Source organism: Gastrolobium bilobum, unplaced genomic scaffold, assembly GCF_033153095.1.
Source record: "Gastrolobium bilobum isolate Gb01-03AN ecotype WA unplaced genomic scaffold, APGP_CSIRO_Gbil_v1 utg48939, whole genome shotgun sequence".
NCBI lineage: Eukaryota > Viridiplantae > Streptophyta > Magnoliopsida > Fabales > Fabaceae > Gastrolobium > Gastrolobium bilobum.
Genome location: NW_026895787.1, coordinates 161,008 through 168,529, shown reverse-complemented (window position 1 = coordinate 168,529; position 7,522 = coordinate 161,008).

The following is a 7,522-nucleotide window of genomic DNA, read 5'->3' as shown; positions in this document are numbered from 1 at the left end:
GATTGTGTCTCTCCATCGAGAAGAACTCAACAAAGAACTTCTGAGATAAATCATCCCATGTAGGAATGCTGAATGCAGGCTGCCTTTCCAACCAACTAAGAGATTTTCCCTTAACAGCAAAGGGAAACAATCGCAACTGGATTGCATCATTGGACACTTGAGGATGTTTGGTTGAGTCACAGATCATCAGAAATCTGTCTATGAATCTGTGAGGATCTTCATTCTCCTCTCCTTCAAACTGAGCTCTCTCCACCAATTGAATGTTAGAAGATTTGAGTCCCAAGTGTTGTTAGCAATAGTAGGCTGAACAATGCTTGAGTTGGGCCTGTTAAATGCTAGAGTGAGGATAGTATCCATGAATGGATTGTCTGCATCATCATTTCCGGCCATGATTTGTGGTTCTTCCGGAAGATTTTTTAACTCGTTGAATGCAAGCTTCTTCCGAGCGAGTTTTCTTTTTCTCTTTTTAGTCTTTGTAATCTCCGAATCAAATGGGAATTCTGCAGTTTTGCCTTGCATACAACTCAGAAAGGAGATTAGTAGCACTTTCCAAATAAAAATAAAAATAATTAAAATAAAATAAAAGTATTCACATAATCCAATCTTAAAGATCAAGATTATATGATAAAAGAAATGCCAATCCCCGGCAACGGCGCCAAAAACTTGATGCTCACCAGCAAGTGTACCGATCGCACAAGTAATACAGTGATAAGAAAAGTATCGTCTCCACAGGGATTGGGATCGAATATCAATAATTATCCTTTTAAGATGGGAGGAATTCAAATAAGTGTGTGAAAATTGTTGTTGAGTTGAATAAAAATAAGACTAAGAACAAGAACGTGTTTTTAAAGTTTTTATGATGAAAAAATAAAAATAAAAATATTGATTGATTTGTAAAAATATGAGAAAGCATTGTAGCTAGAGTGCACTCACCAAATGATTCCCGCTTCTTATTCTGGATTGATTTACAATACTCATTTATATAATTACTCAGTTAAATTATTATCTAAAAATATTCAGTAGTTAACCCTCAATTCCTTGCAAGATTAACCCTTTAACCCCAATTCCTTGCAATGTTCCTCATGGCATTAAGCAATGAACCCAATAATTTAAGCATTTGCAATCAAATATACATTTATTCCTAGTATGCATATAAATTGTTATCCTACCCCCTTTCAAGATCAAAACCCCGATATTCCTATCTAGGGTTCTAACCCTCAAACTATCATCAACTATTAGATTGATCAGTTCTAACAACAAAGACAGAAATTACGCACAGGGTAGAGATAAAGATAATTATATAAACGAATAATTATAAACCAATCAGTTATAACAAGGGTTCACATAGGGTTCGTGACCCTAACTACAATAAAAAGTACTTAGCCAACCATGATCATGGCTGAAATATCAATGTTCAACATGAACTGGAAATTGGAAAGGGAAGATGAAGATGAACAAGATCTTCGCAAGACTCTCCCTCTGAGCACGACCGCCGTCTCTGAAGAAATTCGGATCCCTATTTTGTGTAAAACATCCTACTTATAAGCCATCTTTCCTTCTTCCAAGTTTGCCCTCGTAAAAACTCGGTCCTGTAAAATCGCAAACTGGCGTGGGTCCGCGCCATTTTTCTGCCCGTGGTACTGTGTCACTTTTTTTCAACTGGCGCGGGTCTGTGGTACTGTGCCGGACCGCTCCAACTCTCTGGTTATTGGCCTGGGCAAGGTTTTATGCATCTCAGGAGCAAGCATCTGGCGTTGACTTGCGCCACTGTGGCGCCAAGTCGCGCCAGTTCTCTGGAAAATGGCCCAGCAAGGTTGATGCAGCATGGAACTTCCACCATTGTGGATTTGCGCCACCAAGCTTTTTGTAATTTCCACCTCTTCTCTCTATATAAACATAACAAATAGGTGAGAAAAGTCATTGAGATGGAAAAGTCAATACAATAAGCAATTATGTATAAAAAGTGCTCTTTTATGACTTAATTCTCATCATTTCTAGCTTGAAAAACTACATCTGCCAGAGGCACATCAATGAGCTTATGGAGAATTATGTATTGGTTATGTATTTGTTTAGATGCATGTGTTTATTATATGAACATGCTGTAATTGATGTTTAGTTTTGCGCATGGAGCCTTTATGTATGTATTAACCCATTGAGGAGATCACAGTCCGTGTGGGACTTGTGAGATGTCTGATTTTGTAAACTGTGTCTATTAGGATTATATTATGGAGTGAGATTCTTATCTCCCAGTTGTCCGTTAAACAGTCGTTATGCTGTCCGTGAGACTCTGGCAGGAATGGCACTTGTTATCATATCAGGTTAGTCAATAGCCACTAATAATGGCTAATAGGATTAGTTAGTAGTTGTATGTTTTAGATTTACGCTTACGCAATATCTCATGTGAACGATTTTGGAAATATTTTTAGAAAACGTATTGGAAAAAGTTAACTCATATTTTTAAAAGACAATTTTAAATTTAATAAAATAAAGTCTTCCGCTGTGTACGCTAAATATCATGTATGTTAACAACCGGAGTACTACGGGGTGTTACAGTGCTAAGATAGACGTTCTTGGAAAAAAGATGAATTATCCGTATTTTTTAAAAGATTTGCTAATATGCTGAATTTTGACATTGTTGAGCTAATTTCTTCATAACTTAATCTAGAAAAATCATTTTTTGATTAAACTAGTTTCTATTGAAATCTAAGATGATGAGGTTTAGTTCTGAATATTTTCATAATTTTTTCTTGAACCCTATGTTTCTAGAAATTCCGTGAAAGTGGGTGTTTAGTTCTAAATTCTGTTTTGAATTAGTTAATTTTAAACAGTCATAACTTGAGTTATAAAAATCCTTTTTGTATGAAACCAATGGCATTGAAAAGCTAACTTAATAAGATTTAAGATAGGAAAGTTTCATAATTTCTGGATGTGTATAATATTTTTAGTTGATCTGTCAACGTGACTGGAATGTTGATTACTCTATTTTTAGATAGCATACTTTAACTAGTTATATCTTGAGTTGCAGAACTCCAATTTTGGTGATCTATACTTTATTGGAAAGATTGAGATGTGTACTATAATAAGAAAGAAAATTAGAATTTTTGGTGTTATCAAGCATGTCCAATGTTAAATGGGAGTTTACTAGTTGTCAAAAACAAAAGAAATTATTGAGAAATTTTTTTCCTCCCCCAATGATTGGCTAGTTTTGATGATAGATAAAGCATTCTTGATATTTGTTAACCTATTTTTTCTTCACTACCATATTCAATTGTATTTTCCTTACCATTCACTTCACATGATTTCTTGTTACATGCATTTTGAAGTGTATGCTTTAACTTTGTGGTTGTTTGTCATGATTGTTAGGATATATATCTATGTGTGATTTTTTTTTGTGAGGAAGCAATCTAGAACTTGTATGAGTAAAGCTCAAGGCTCGCTAGTTGGGATGTTTCACGAGTAACTGAAAAGGATATAGGCCTTCTTTGGTCGTTTAAGCTTTTCAAGCCAACCTTAACAATAATTTTTATCCCTAGTTATCCCATTTGAGCCTTAAGCCTATTTTATTGTTGATTAAATATCATATGCAACCCTTTGTGTTTTAATTGTTACCAACCTTTTTGATGTATGTGTATGCATAGTTTCTAAATTGAGTGGATGAATTATTAGAGTACAAAAGAAAAATACATAGGGGGAATGAGAAAAAGAAAAAGAAAAGGAACGTGAATGAAAAAAAGAAAGAAAATTGAGAAAGAGACATAGAAACAGAAAAAGTAAAAGGAATGAAAAAAAGGAATATCAAATTCAGGGGGAACAAGTTTCATTTGAGTTTCAAAGTAAAAAAATCCTGTTTTTGAGTGTTAGGCATATGAAAATGGAAACTTAGAAAAGTACAAAAAGAAAAAGATATCTTCATGATGGGAAATAGTATTGAGAATATCAAAAGATAAGGTTTAGGGACTATGCATAATTGTACTATCCCTTTTTTATTTTCTACCTACCCTGATACTATTTTATTTTTGTTCATACCCACCTGTTACATCACAAGCTTTAAAGTCCTATTGATTTGGTGGCTTATGAAATATTTCAACACTAAGAGTAGAGAGCAGTCATGAGGTACAAGTGTATGGAAAGCTTAAAGGTTAAGAAACAAGAGTGATTCTAAAATTGAGTGCAAAGGCAAATTACTGCATTGTTATTGTATATGTTTTGGAATGTTTTCCCTTGTTGTCTTTCATCATTTTTTATATTCTTATTCTTCATTGTTTTTCACTATTGAGCTATTAATCCCTATCATGCTTACTTGACATCTTTTCTTCCTTATCTTGAATGTTGACTCTTCATCTTTTCGATGATACCAAAAGGGAGAAAATGGATGCCACATTTTATGATGAATTAGTGAACTTTTTCTTAAGTCTTCTCAATTGGTTCATTCTTCGGATTAGTTTGGTTCAGGCACTGCCGGACCCAAAGCGGGGGCGACTCTCTCAAGACCATTTTTTCTATTTCCAGGGCTCGAATTTGAAACCTCTAGTTAAAGGACACAAGTTCCTTACCACTTGTGTCAATAATGTATGTTACACAAACTTTTATTTTAAAAGGTTAACTTTATAAATTACTTTTGTATAATATCTTGTTAACTAGGAGCCAAGTAATGTATTTCAGCCATTAATCTAAAACTTCATCAAATCAATAACTAAAGTTATAGGGTGTACCTAATTAGACGTTTCTTATCGTTAATGCAATGTTTTGAAATATACTCAAAAGAGTTTAGATTGATTTATTGGGAGGTTTTGTGAGAATTGTGAAGACATGCGGGAGAGAGTTATCTCGGGAAAATTTTATCAAATGATAATGAGATGATAATTTTAAGTGTTGGTACATATATTTGTTTTAAGGCATTATATGTACACCATATGCATTTACATTTAATGTTAATTTCACTCTACTTACTTGATTTTCTTCATTTTTCAGCAGTCCACAAAAATATTGTTCCAAGGAACTTTGAACATGCTAAAGTAATTATCTTAACACATGTTAAATATGGTTCATAAGTCTTACTTGATTGTGATCCTTTTAAGATGTTCTCTTTTAAGAAGTTGTCTTTATTATACTCTCACGATTCATTTAGTTGTTCACTAGAAATGATTTGGATGCAGATTAAGTATGAAAGGGACAAATTATATGGAGAAGGATGAGATTTTAAACAATATGGCAACCGCAGAAGACAATCACAATTCATGTATGAATCTTGACTTATTATCAGTAGAATGTTGAATGTGATTAGAGAAATTTTATTTAAAAAAAAAAAAATTAACTTCGAATTATATAAAGTTAAAGACCTAGAATATATTGTCATAAAATTTTGACTACGGATAATCCGAACATGAAAAGGGTCAAAAAGAAAAACTACTAAAGTTTGTATTGAAATACTATTGTTTGTTAATAATCAATAGAAGAATTATGTGAAATTTGAGGATTCTGTCCTTTACACCCAACAACATCATAGACAACAAAAGACTGTTACCTAAAACACATAAAAGAAATAAGGGTGACCCTTTTATAAGCAATAATTGGGCCCATTTACTTACGGTTGTATTTGTATGGATCCAAGTTAGACAGTTCAAAGTATTGGTTACATTGAATATTGCATTTTAGTCTTGATAAATTGTGATCCCTTGCAATTTATGATTATGTGAGACCATAGTTGATTACTTTCACACACAAAAATTGAATTTTTTTACATCATTACACTGTCAGAATTAATTAAATTCTTCATTTAAAAGTGTTTGAATGCAGGTTCAGTATGAAAATTATGAAACATAATATTTGGAGCTGAACGAGGTTTTGAAGAATAAGGCAAACTACGAAGACATAATGAAGGCTCAAACAAGTGTTACAAAAAAGGTATATTAAAAAAATTGAAATAAAAGAAGAATTGGATAATTTGAAAAAAGACGAAGTTGTGCTTTGAAATTGGATATCTTCCAATCTATCTATTAGAGCATAATAATAGTTTTGACATCTTTTTCTCTTTTATGAGTGTGTGTATTTTTTTTTTTTGTAATGAATTATGCATAACTGTAGCAATAGTTCAAAGAAGAGTACTGATAAGAAAAGAAAAACTGCATCGGGAGAATGATCAACTCTAACAAGAAAGAGAAGAAAAATAGCTACATCAAGAGAAGGATCAAATCCAACAAAGAAAACAAGAAAAGATTGTTGATGATAATATTTTTGTTTTTGTTTTTGTTTATTGTTTTTCTTTCCATTTTTCACATTTTTCATTTTCACTGTTCACTTTGTGCACATCACTATCGCTTTTAGTGTGTTGACTTTTATCAATTTCATGATATATTTACACTTCACGTCAATATTGTCAAAATCGAGTTTCTATATAGAAACGAAAGGGAATGGTAGAAACATAAATCATAAAAATGACACAACATAAAATTTCTACTACTTAAGGTCTAAGATATAAAATTTAACAACTCATATTTAAAAGATATTACTTAAAATTCAGTAAGTCATTATGCATGTAAAAAAAATATATATCACATAAGTCATTACTCAAAATTCAACTTCATATTTAAAAGATAAAAATCATATAACTATATAAGACATAAGTCCAAAATCATAAAAAGAGTTCAACAGCTCCTATAACCAAGTTTCAAAACATCCAAAGAATAAGTTTAACAACTCATAAATATAAATACATTGACCTCCGCAAGATTTTTTTTTTCTTTTGAAATAGATGGAAAAAGATACTATGCATTTGATTTAGGGGAAATGGGAATAGAATTTTTTATTTTATTTTTTGAAAAAATAAAAATAGAATAAGGTCATGAGTTAAATGTTGATCCAGTTCAGTTTTTTGATTTAAGTAAAAATATAAAAACTTGTGTTTCTACCATTTTTACACAGAGTTTTTACCAGTTTTTATCGAGGAGAGTTTTTATTTACGTTTTAATACGTATCACTTCAATAAAAACGTATGTTTTACAATTTTACACTAGTTTTTTACAACAATACCCCACATATCTCTTTTGTGTGCAAGAGAACAAACTTTTCTCTTTTAACATCTTTTCTCATATTAAAAGAAATAAGTTTCTTCTCTTGTGTACATGAGAGACATGTGAGCCCCACTTTTATTTTTATTTTTATTTTATTTTAACTTTTTAGTGATCCTCGTATATCTGTTGTCTGTGCACAAGAAAAAATTTATCTCCGTTAACATAAAAAAAATTTAACTCGTTTATTTTGGGTTAATCTTTTTTCATGTTAAAGGAGAAAGTTTCTTTTCCTGCAGATACAAAAAAATATGTGAGGCTTTTTTTTTTATTATTTTAACTTTTCAATTGGGCCCATATATTTCTTATACATGCAGCAGAAAAATTTAACCCGTTTAATTTTTATGCATATTCTAGACATTGGAGACCAATTAGTACTGTGAATAAAATTACCCCGTGCTTAGGTTCTCGATTACTTCTTGACTTGAAGCTATAGTTGCACTCTTGGCTTATGC